This window comes from Lissotriton helveticus, chromosome 1_1 (genome assembly GCF_964261635.1).
Source record: "Lissotriton helveticus chromosome 1_1, aLisHel1.1, whole genome shotgun sequence".
Classification (NCBI taxonomy): Eukaryota; Metazoa; Chordata; class Amphibia; order Caudata; family Salamandridae; genus Lissotriton; species Lissotriton helveticus.
Window position 1 is genome coordinate 1311754105 of NC_136057.1, and position 12008 is coordinate 1311766112.

At 44.3% G+C, this 12008-nt stretch overlaps 1 protein-coding gene and 1 long non-coding RNA gene across 5 annotated transcripts in view; one reads left to right on the forward strand and one right to left on the reverse strand.

Moving 5' to 3' along the window:
• LOC144823203 (serine/threonine-protein kinase N2-like) overlaps positions 1-12008 on the forward strand; it is a 643207-nt gene that overhangs the window by 596945 nt on the left and 34254 nt on the right. The gene's annotated exons all lie outside the window — the stretch shown is intronic.
• LOC144823232 (uncharacterized) overlaps positions 1-12008 on the reverse strand; it is a 181064-nt gene that overhangs the window by 157680 nt on the left and 11376 nt on the right. Inside the window, exon 2 of the long non-coding RNA XR_013608755.1 lies at positions 2189-2329. This is a non-coding gene — a long non-coding RNA (uncharacterized LOC144823232). The remainder of the gene's footprint in view (positions 1-2188; positions 2330-12008) is intronic.

Here is a 12008-nt window from a genome sequence, read left to right on the forward strand (position 1 = left end):
AAGCAGATATCAAACACTACTATTTGCTGTGCCTTATATGTCGCAGACACTGCTACTTGAAAAGTTAATGCCAGCGTCCTTCTACGCAGACACTCCTGGCTCCGTGTCTCTTCCTTCAAGACAGACGCTCGGCAGAACCTATTGGACATGCCTTTTGATGGGCAGCATCTATTTGGACCACAGTGGACAAAATGCTAGAAAAGATCAAAAAAGATTTGGATACAGCACTTCGGACACTTGCACCCCATGTCTCTTTTCACCACACACCCTATCATGGAGTCTCGAAGATCACCGCCCAAAGCCTCCACATTTTACCAGCGCACCCAGGGGCAGCAACCCTCTCCCAGGGGTTACTTTAGAGGGTCCTACTTGGGCAACAATTTGAGAGGTAGAGGCAAAGTTGGCTCCCTAAAAGTAGCTGCAACCACCACCAAACCCTGACTTGCCTCTTCTCACCAACAAGGCTTTTTATCGGCATGGCAAGAGTCGCTTCAGACCTATTAGTGTTAGATATTATGCAGCATGGTTACTACCTGGAGCTCACTTCTACGCCTCCCACCATTCTGCCTCACAAACACATACTCTCCCCAGAACACCAAAGGCTTCTTAGGGAGGAGGTGCAAGCGCTATTTCTGAAAGGGAATATAGAACCCGTCCCCTACCATCAGCAGGGTACACTCCTTTGTATCCTCTCTACTTCCTAATACCCAAAAAGGACTGGTCCCTCAGATGTATTCGGGACCTCAGGCCCATAAATGAATACATCCTTTCAGAGCACTTCCATATCGTCACTCTCAAGGATGTCATTTTGCATCTCCAGCAAGTTGACTTCATGACTGCGCTCGACCTGAAGGATGCCTATTTCCACATATCAATATGTCCATCCCATCGCCAATATCTCAGGTTTGTGGTCAACGGAAAACATTACCTATTCAAAGAGTTCCCCTTCAGGGTTACTACTGCTTCTTGTGTGTTCAACACTACAGGCATTAACCCTGGAAGAACTCTTCTTCCAAGTTCATAGGGATAGGGTTGTCCTTCACACTAACCCCAAATTACTCCCTGAGGTGGTCTATCACTTGCACCTTAACCCATCCATTGAACTTCCTGTTTTTTCCCACAGCCTGATTCAGTTGCAGAATGGCATCTCTAGACTTAGAATGTAACACGAGCCCTCATGTACTGTGTTGACAGAACCAAACCATGTAGGAAGACACAACAGCTCTTTGATGCTTTCTCCAAACCGCAGAAAGGGAAAGCTTTATCCAAGTCTGCATTGCCAGATAAATAGTTAGATGCAGCCAGACATGTTACCCTAAAGCTAAAAGGACTCTGCCCACTCCTCCTAGAGTCAACTCCACTTGTAAGAAAGGAGCCTCTATGGCCTTCCTGGGGAACATCCCAATAGCTGACATATGCAAAGCACCTACTTGGTCCACACCACACAGTTTCACAAAACATTACTGTGTGGATTTACTAACAAGCCAACAAGCTAATGTGGGTCATACACTCTTTCAATCTGCTACAATACCCACAAGCTAGCCATCACTTTTTGGGAGGGCTGCTTCACAGTCTATGCACTGCATGTGTATCTACAGCCACACATGCATCAAACAGAATATGTTACTTACCCTGTATACATCGCTTTACTTCACATTGCCTCCTCGCCCGCTGTGCCTGTAAACAATCTAACAATGAAGCCGATGACCATGCGCGTTACCAGCAAGAGGAGGAATCGCTATACCTCATGACTCAAAATACTTCTTTGAAGAAAGCCAACTTGCACACATCCAGCCCAACACTAGACAACAGGACAGTGCATGCCATGTGAATCTACAATTCTTCATGCCACGAACAGATGCTTACAGAGGTTAGTAACATTTTCCTTTTGTATAGGGGGGCACAATAGAAGAAAATGGAATAAATGTTTGAGCTCAAATAATGTTTAATTATGCATTGATCCAGATAACTAATAGACATCATACAGGTTTGTTGTCCATGTGACTTCTGAAAAGAAGGGTTGCAATAGAGCTACCAGCAGCCTCATCTAGGGCACGCGCCTACGCTGACCATCTTTATTTGTGATGCAAGTCATAGAAACATTTTCAGCGTCCGCACACTTCATTTAGATAATTAATGATAACTGCTTGGTATATCTGAAAGAGACAATTAGTTGTGGAATCCTCACCTTAGAATTACCCCAGGCGTCAGACTGTATCCAGAGAATTTCTTCCTCAGCAATACCCCTGCGCGTCTATAGGTGGCATTGTAAACCTTTTGCCATTTGTTCTCCTTTCCTTTTGTTTGGACTGTAAAAGTTGATCAAAGGCTAGAAATGAAAGGTATCATGGCTAGGTGTATATATATAAAAAAAAAAATCGCAAGGTAAACAACTTAACATTTTCTGTTCTTGTGACAGTGTATTCCTATGAGCTCGTACTTTATATGATACAGTAACTGAGGTCCTGAGAGATGAAGTGACTTGCGCAGGGTCACACAATATGGTTAAGTGGGTATACATGACTTCAGATAACACAAATAAAAAGTGTGGAGGGTAAGTAAGAATATATGTGCACTCAGGCAGTTAGCTATGGTTTTGAGCGGTTCACCTATATGTGTATGTTCGAGGCATATGAGCTGTAGATCATATACTGTGCATAGATCGCCATCTGGTGTTGGGCTCGGATGTTTTCACTTTGTTTTTGTCTTTAAAGAAGTCTTTGTAGTCACAAGATAGGTGACTCCTCCTTAGGGTGACAGTCTGCATGGGCATCGACTCCATCTTCAGTTTGTTTTTTTCTGCCATCGGGTTCGGATGTGATTTGCTGCGCTCGGGGTCGGTGTTCTCGAACCACCTTTGATGCGCAATCCCTCACCGCTCAACGGTATTGTCTCAATCGCGTTTCCCTTTTCACGCTTTTCTTCAGAAAAATATAAAATCCTCGATCTTCGACGCGAGCTGTTGTTCCTATCCGCGCCAACTACGCGGGTAGTCAATGGAAAGGACTCCCTTAAAAAAATACCCCATGTGTGGTGCTAAGTTCCCAAACACAGACTTGAACGAGGTTTGTAATCTCTGCCTCTCCCCGGAGCACTAGGACAAGAACTGCGAGGCCTGCTCATCTTTCAGGTTGAAGAAAACCATTCATGACAGTCGGGCGCGACGTCATGAAATGTCCTGCGGAAGCAGCTCGGTTCCGGACATCTGCGGAGCAGATCCCAATGTCCATCCAGAACAACAAGCTGATGAAGGAGAGATCTCAGTCTCCAAAGCTGACGACTTTGACATCGAAGAGGAGACAGTAACCCCGGCTCAACCGTCCGTGAGTACCGTGACCCCTCTCCTAACCAAACCCAATTAAAAGGCTCCGGTAACACCTTCACCCTTGGGCTCAAGTCGACACCGGCAACACCCTTCAGACACCCCGCCCACGGGCCCAGCTATGAAACCAAACGAAAAGCCTTCCAGCTCGGGCTCGAGCCAACCCCATTCCGGTGCCGAAAAGTCACCTTTGGCACCAAAGCCCAAAAGTAAACCTGTGCCACACCCTTCTTCGTCTGCACCAAAAACAGCCTTGACGCCGAAGCTTTCGGCGTCAAAACGAACAAAGGACAAGCCTTCGAAGTCGAAACAAATTAAATCGGAAATTTCAGAGCCAAAAAAGGTCTCGGACTCAGAAACTCCTACATCCAGAGCTAAAGATTACAAGACCCCGCAGAAGGCTTCGGACACAGTCAAAAGAACATTCTTACCCTAAGCCTTCAGCACCGAAAAAGGACATTGTAACCAAACAACAGTCTGTGCCAGATTTTTCAGGTCCAAAGCAGAAAACTTTACACATTGACCCAGAAACCGGTCATGTTACCACCAAACCTCCTAAAAAGAGGAAACTGGATCATTCAGAAGATTCTGAAATACCCATTGAACAGAAGGAAATAGGCATGAATACTTCTCTACCTTCCTCTCCTTCTCCACCTGATCCAAGTTTTTTAATTTCTCCAGCACTCTCAACATACATTTTCACCTCAACCACAAGAGGATGAAGATGATGATATGGGTGGGGATGGGACCACAGATACAGATAGGGATGATGACGCACATACAATCCCATACGATACAGATTCTTGGGATGATTATAATACCGATCCAGATCCACACAATGACCTGGACCTCTATCCCTCTGGGGCCATACTGCCAGATGATAACATTGAGTTTGCACAATTAATTAATAGGGCTGCACAATACCATGGGGTGCAATTACACTCTGATCCCTTAGAAGAAGACTTCTTATTAGAAACATTCGCACCCTCACAAAAGTCTACGCACACCCTGCCAATGTTAAAAGGCATGCTGAAATATGCATCAGAAGTGTTTAAAGACCCAGTCAGAGCCAGGATCCTCAACACCAGGGTGGACCAAAAATATAAGGCAGCTCCCAGTGACCCAATCTACATCAGAGATCAGGTCCCTTTAGATTGTCTTGTGGTGTTTAATGCACACAAGAGGGTTAATTCACAAAGCACAGGCGACGCCCCTCCTCCTGATAAGGAATCGGAACTAATAGACTCATCCGGGAAGCGTATTGCGTCACTAAGCGGCAAATCATTGGCGGATTGCCCATGCCCAAGCTTTGTTCACCAGATATGACAGAGCTCACTATGATGAGCTTGAAAAGCTTATGCAACATCTTCCTGACCAATATATGAACAAAGCTAACGACCTTATAGAGGAGGGTAAGTTAATAACCAACACATCTATCAAATGTGCCCTCTAAGCGGCGGCTACCGCATTTTGTGCTATTAATACCAGTGTTTTATTACGCAGGCACGACTGGCTCCGAATCTCCGGATTGATGCAGGAGGTGTAATCCGCTATTCTTAATCAGCCTTTTGACCAAGACATCTTTTTGGACCCCCAGTCTATACATCTTTAGAAAAGATGGAAAAGGATACGGATACTGCCAAATCCATTGGGACCTTGCAATTCCCTACCTCTAGAGGTTCATTTTGCCACTCCTTTTACAGGGCTGGCTTCAAAACTACTGGCTCGGAGCATCCCTCTTCATCATACAAAAGTCACAATCAAACTACCTCCTCCAGAGGATATTTTTGAGGAGGATACAGGGGTAACAACGGTAAGGGAAGAGGTTGCGGTAGCAACACCCGCAACTCCCCTACCACCAAGCAGTGACTTCCCTTCGCTTCCCCCGATCATTCCACTCCTGTCGGGGGACATCTCTCACAGTTACTACCTGTCTGGAATTCCATTCCAGCAGATAAGTGGGTAAGACAAATTATCCAGTATGGTTATTGCCTGGAACTCACCTCGTCTCCCCCAAATATCCCTCCCAGACAACGTCCAATGTCCTCGGAACATCTGACTCTTCTCAAACAAGAGGTTCTCTCTCTATTACAAAAAGATGCAATAGAACCAGTCCCCTTGCCTCATCAAGGCACAGGGGTTTACTCCCTCAATTTTCTAATTCCAAAAAAGGACGGCTCTCTCAAGCCAATACGGGACCTAAGACCGTTAAATCTCTACATTCAGTCAGACCACTTCCACATGGTTACTCTCCAAAAGGTGCTCCCACTGCTTCAACAAGATGACTTTCTCTCCACTCTGGATTTAAAGGATGCCTACTTTCATATTCCCATTCACCCCGCTCACAGGAAATATCTCAAGTTTGTGGCAGACGGTCCACACTACCAATTCAAAGTCCCCCTGTTCGGGGTGACTACAGCACCCAGAGTCTTCACCAAGTGCCTTGCAGTAGTGGCGGCTCACTTACGAAGACAACACATTCACGTGTTCCCTTATCTGGATGACTGGCTCATAAAAGCCAAGTCATACAGCAGCTGTGTGCAACACTCACACAAAGCAATCCAGCTGCATCACAACTTGGGATTCATGGTGAACCTCTCCAAATCCCACCTCCAACCGTCCAGCACACAACAATATCTAGGAGCTACAATAGACACTTCAAAATCTCTAGCATACCCTAACCCAGTCAGGATAAGCAACATGCAAGCCCTAATATCAAAATTTCAGCTTCAACACTCCTTACCAGCTCAAGTGTTCATGCAGCTAATCAGGATGATGGCCTCTTGCATTCTCATCGTCCCTTGTGCAAGACTCCAAATGCGTCCCTTACAGAAAGAAGTGTTTGGCACTTCAGTGGACCCCGGCTCAAGGCCAGCTAACAGATCTGGTGTTAGTTGACAGCCACACACATCGCTCTCTGCAGTGGTGGTACACACAAAATCTTTCCAAAGGGTGGCCGTTTCTCGACCCGGTTCCACAGATAGTACTAACAACAGACGTATCGCTCACCGGCTGGGGAGCTCATCTTCAGAACCATACCATTCAGGGCATGTGGACCCCTCAGCAAAAACAATTCCACATAAATTACCTGGAATTGTTGGCAATTTTCTAGCGTTAACATCCTTTCACCTCCATCTGGTAGGCAAAGCTGTCCTGGTCCATACGGACAACATGACAGCAATGTACTACTACATGCAGAAACTGCACTCTTTGCAACTTTCACACCTAGCTCAAAGCATGTGGAGATGGGCCATTCCACAAAACTTATATCTCCTTGCGGAACACCTCCCAGGAGTACCCAATCAAATTGCAGATCTGCTCAGTCGTCAAAGACAGCAGATCCATGAATGGGAACTTCGTTCTCAAGTTCTTCTTCCATTCTTTCACATCTGGGGCCACCCAGAAATAGAACTGTTCTCCACACACCAAAACGCAAAATGCCCAAGCTTCGCGTCCAGGTATCCACACCCATTGTCCAAAAACAATGCGCTATGGATGAACTGGTCAGGCAAATTTGCGTATGCTTTTCTGCCTCTCCCGCTCATTCCGTTAGTGGTTCGGAAACTCAAACAGCATTCCCTCACGATGATCCTGGTTGATCTAACATGAGCCTGACAACCATGGTTTACAGCCCTCTTGGAATAATCAGTAGTTCTAATCAAAAGCTATGCCTCTCACCCAAACATCTTACTCAGAACCATGGAGAGCTCAGGCATCCAGATTTCAGTCAACTCAACCTTGCGATCAGGCACCTGAAGTCTTGGAGTTTGGCTACCTCAATCTCCCGCCAGACTGCATGCATATCATTAAAGCAGCTAGACGTTCTACCACCAGAGCATGCTATGCAGCAAAGTGGAAACGATTTGTGATTTACTGCACTAATTACAAAATTAATCCATTAGATGCTTCTATTCAGAACATTGTGTTATCTCTTGCATCTACAACAATGTAACCTAGCATATACATCTATAAGACTACATCTCGCTGCAATAGCAGCTTACCTCCAAAACAGACAACACTTGTCTTTGTTTCAGGTGCCTGCTATCAAAGCATTTATGGAGGTACTTAAGAGAATAATTCCACCCAGAATTCCACCTTCTCCGGTGTGGAATCTAAATGTTGTCCTTACCAGACTCGGGGATCTCCCATTTGAACCTCTACACAAATGCGAATTACAGTTCCAAGTAGCCTTCCTAGTCACTATCACATCTCTTAAAGTAGTAAGTGAACTCCAAGCCTTAACCATACAAGAACCATTTTTGCAAATACATCATAACAAAGTAGTTCTTAGAACTAACCCAAAATGTCTACCTAAGGTTGTTTCTGCCTTCCACCTTAACCAGTCTATTGAACTCTCAGTTTTTTTCCATCTACCAGACTCAGTGGCAGAATGGGTTCTTCACACGCTAGACGTTAAAAGAGCAATACTCTACTATATTGAATAAACAACATCTTTTAGAAAGACTAAACAATTCTTTGTGGCTTTCTCCCCACCTCATAAGGGCAATCCCGTTTCAAAAGCACATTAACCATTCCGCCTAGAGCTCATACCACACGCAAACTAGGGGCTTCTATGGCATCCTTAGGGAACATTCCCTTGGATGACTTCTGCAAAGCAGCAACTTGGTCTACACCACACACTTTCACAAAACTCTATTGTGTAGATGTGCAAGCCAAACAACAAGCTAGTGTGGGCCAGGCTGTATTAAGAACACTTTTTCAAACCACTGCAACAGATCAGTTAGCCACCGCTAAGGGAGAACTGCTGTATAGTCTATGCACAGTATATGAACTACAGCTCATATGCCTCAAACGGAAAATGCTACTTACCAGTATGCATCTGTTCTTGGCATGTAGAGCTGTAAATTCATATACGCCCACCCGCCTCCCCGGATACCTCTATCTGTTGCAGTACTATCTTACTCGGATATATCACACATAAACATCTCTTTTCTATTTCTTAATAACTCCATCATCACCCTTTATGGCAGGAAACAATCTGAAGACTGAGTCGATGCCCATACGCACTGTCACCCTAAGTAGGTGTCACCTATTTCGTGATTACAAAGACTTCTTCGAAGACAAAAACAAAGTGCAAACATCCGAGCTCAACACCAGATGGCGATCTATGCACAGTATATGAATCTACAGGTCTACATGCCAAGAACAGATGCATACTGGTAAGTAGCATTTTCTTTTCATTTATATTTCTTTCCAATAGAGAGGAGATGCATGCTATTTACACTGCCTCGATGTATGTAAACAGAAAAAGAAGGAAATGGATAGAAGGAAGACTTACAATCCAAGAAATAAAGATAGAAACAGAAAAAAGGGAGTCAACTCTTTTCAAGCATAACGAGTTCGGACCACTGTAACTGGGCCAGTAGGCTTTTGAATGAACACATTTGAATCCATTTTAAAACTTTTGATGGAGAGAAAATCATCAAACTACCCTACAAGGTGTATCTTAAAATTATTTTAAATGTTGTCCAATGTTCATATCCCCATGTATTTTATTTGTAGATTTCAAAACAATAGAACCTCCTAAATAGGCCCTAATTACTGCCTATGAAGGAACCTCTTCAGAAATGACGGTTCCAATATGATTGTGACACAATCAATTCTTAAACTTTATATTAACTAAGCAACTGCCTAAGATTGTAAATCCTTATCCACGCTTCTAGTTACCTTTTTATGCAATATGAACATTTTGCATTTCTAAATTGAGAGAGTCAATATGTCTGCCAATATGTCCTTGCAAAGCCTTCTACATGTGCAGGGGAGATGGGGAGGGGTCTCCTTTCACTAAGTGGTTGGGCTCTTTTTTACAATTTCAGATAGTATGCTCTCTGCAGAGGGAGCGGGACATACATACATGCATGAAGAGGGAATCTGGACCTATCTTGCGTTGCGGCGCTAAACTTCCTTTTACATCAGGGTCGAGACTTCGCCTGACTCACTACTATTCCTGTCAATAGAGACAAAGCCAATACTCTCTGTATGAGCACAGCCATCACCAGGTCACTGTTTACAGACACCCAGTAGCATAAACGTGGCCTGACCACTTGTCATGCTGGTGGCTGTCTGCTATAAATGTTGCTGTACAGTCTTTGCTGCACTAACTGCTGAGCGTTTGAGCCAGTCATGCAGTTTGCACATAGCTATATCCCCCCAGAGATTTGAACTGCCTTAGAAACCTATTTAAATCCAGCTAAAAATCCATTGTTTGCCATGCATTTTGCTCAAAATTCCCAAAGACTGAAATTATGTCCCCTGTAAATTTACTTCTGTAGTAGGGGATCTCTGTGTATAGTCATAATCTAGTGAATAGTCCCGCCCATGTGCGAGGACCCCGGCAATCAAAAATAATCTCTTAAGTTGTCAGAAAATTGCAGAACTGCAAAGACACTTAAGAGAAAATTTAAAGACAAATAATGCAGCCTATATCCACAGGCTACACTGTCCAGTACTTCAACTAGAAATTCCACCAAAAATCCACAAACAGCAAAGCCTGTCCAGATTTTCCCTTGCTTCATTGCAAAACCTGTGGTAAATAAATAATTAATTACCGGATCTATTTTTGACTATAATCAATAAACGGGTAGCTCAATAAATAAGAGTCAAGATACGAGGTAGCTGGAGTATACAGGCTTTAATCAAGCATAAAAGGACAGGAACAGGACAGCCTGTACGGGAATAGGATGGCAGGGCCCGGCAGCTGCCGGGGCAGGATCTGGGAATGGTGCGAACAACTTTTAATAACAGAACATCAGTATATATATAGTTGTACAGAATACATTGCATTCAATACAGTAGGCGTAGCAGTAGGCGGAGTTTGTAGCAGTCGCGAAAGATAAGGCATAAAGTGGGTGTAACAAGAGGTGTGTACAGGGCGTATACATAGACATGTGATGTAAACGTAACAGAATATGTCATAAACGGGGCGGAAACATGGAGGGGGCTACCTGAGCAGCTGGGACCTCTAACCTAGTGGTGCGCGCAAACTGGCAATGACGTGTTACCAGGAGGAACTGGGGGCTATGACTTCTGCGCTAGAAGAGGAGACTAAAGTCTGGAGTGTCAGAGCGACATGTACCCAGGCATATCTAGTATCTGGTGTTTAGAGAACATGTTGATAGAATCCAAAAGTTATCAGGGCAAAGGCTAACAGACATTAAGACTGGTGCATGCATAATTCTACATGTAGCGCTTGTGTGAGGAATATTTTATGAATATTAATACAGTATTTCTCTTACATGGAGACATAAAGGCTAGACCATGACGGAAACTATTGATGCGATTCAGTAGCTTAGGAATGCAGAGAAGGAGGGCTGGACTGATAACTAGAATCATAACATTCTCTTGGCAGACTGGGAGGCAGAGCCAGGCCGAGCCGGGCACTGCGAGGCATGAAAGTAAGCTAAGGGTCAGGGATACAGGTGGGGGCTGTATCGCTCCTCGGAGAGGGTTCAGGAAACAGGAGCTGAATCTGAGTCCGGGCCCTTTTGAGGCCTAGAAACGGGGACAATTCAATGAATTAACGTGCACACTGTAAAACGTGGCAACATAGGTTTACATAGGCCTAATATTTGTTGTATTCACGAAGACTGGAAACTGGCATACTAGAGATGGACACAACTGTAATTGCGTCTTTAATCGATCAGAGGGGAATACATGCATATCGATCATGCACATATAGCATAAGATGGGGAACACGTAGGCACATACAACATGGCAAAATTTACTTTTCCACATTCCCTCCTTGTGCCCTACGTTTCCATCAGGAAACATCAATATTCATGATACCATCTATCATTTCATATAGCATCATTTGCTCGTCTCGAATTGTCTTGGAACGGGATTTAGGACTAGGAATACAAGAGGTAGCACAAATGCCGCAAATCGCAGGGCCACATTGTATACAGAGGCAGCAACTGAATATGATCATTACTGCAATACCTAGGAATGACAATACTTTCCATCCCCAAGCAGATATGATACTCCAGAGCCAACCGGACCATGTCCAGGTGCCTGGATTCTGGTGTAACTGATGGGCAATTTTATGAAGTCTGGTTATAGCTGAATAAACAGACGGCGCGTTATTAGGAATGAAAATGCAGCAACTAGATCCGATGACTCTACATGCTCCTCCTCTATCGGCCAGTATGACGTCAAGAACGAGACGATTTTGGAGCACGACAAATCTCATAGCAGATTGCTCTTCGGTTAAGTTACCTAGAGCAGACGTAGTCTCATTCACTACTGCTTCAAGGGTTCTGGTTAGTCTACGTATTAACTTACTATTCTGGATAGGTCCTATAAAGAAGAAGAAACCTCTATTGAAATCTGTATACTGTTCTAGAGCAGTTTCAGTTTGATCGACAATTGGGGACTCGATCTCCCTTCTAGGTCTGACGTGTACTAGATGTGTGTTTCTGTGATAATCAGATGGGGCTAGAAAAACTGGTGGCAGTAGGAAGGCAATGTAACATGTTCCATCCCAATCGAGGGGCAGACGAACATATGCGGTCTGACCACAAACAAAATAAGAATGACGTGAGGCTTTAAAAATAGATTTCCCACTGTCACTATACTCGACAGTAGTAGTACAATCACTATGTCCTACATGTGCGGAACCATTCTTTCTGACACATAATTCGCCTTTGACTGGTAGTACTGAAATAGC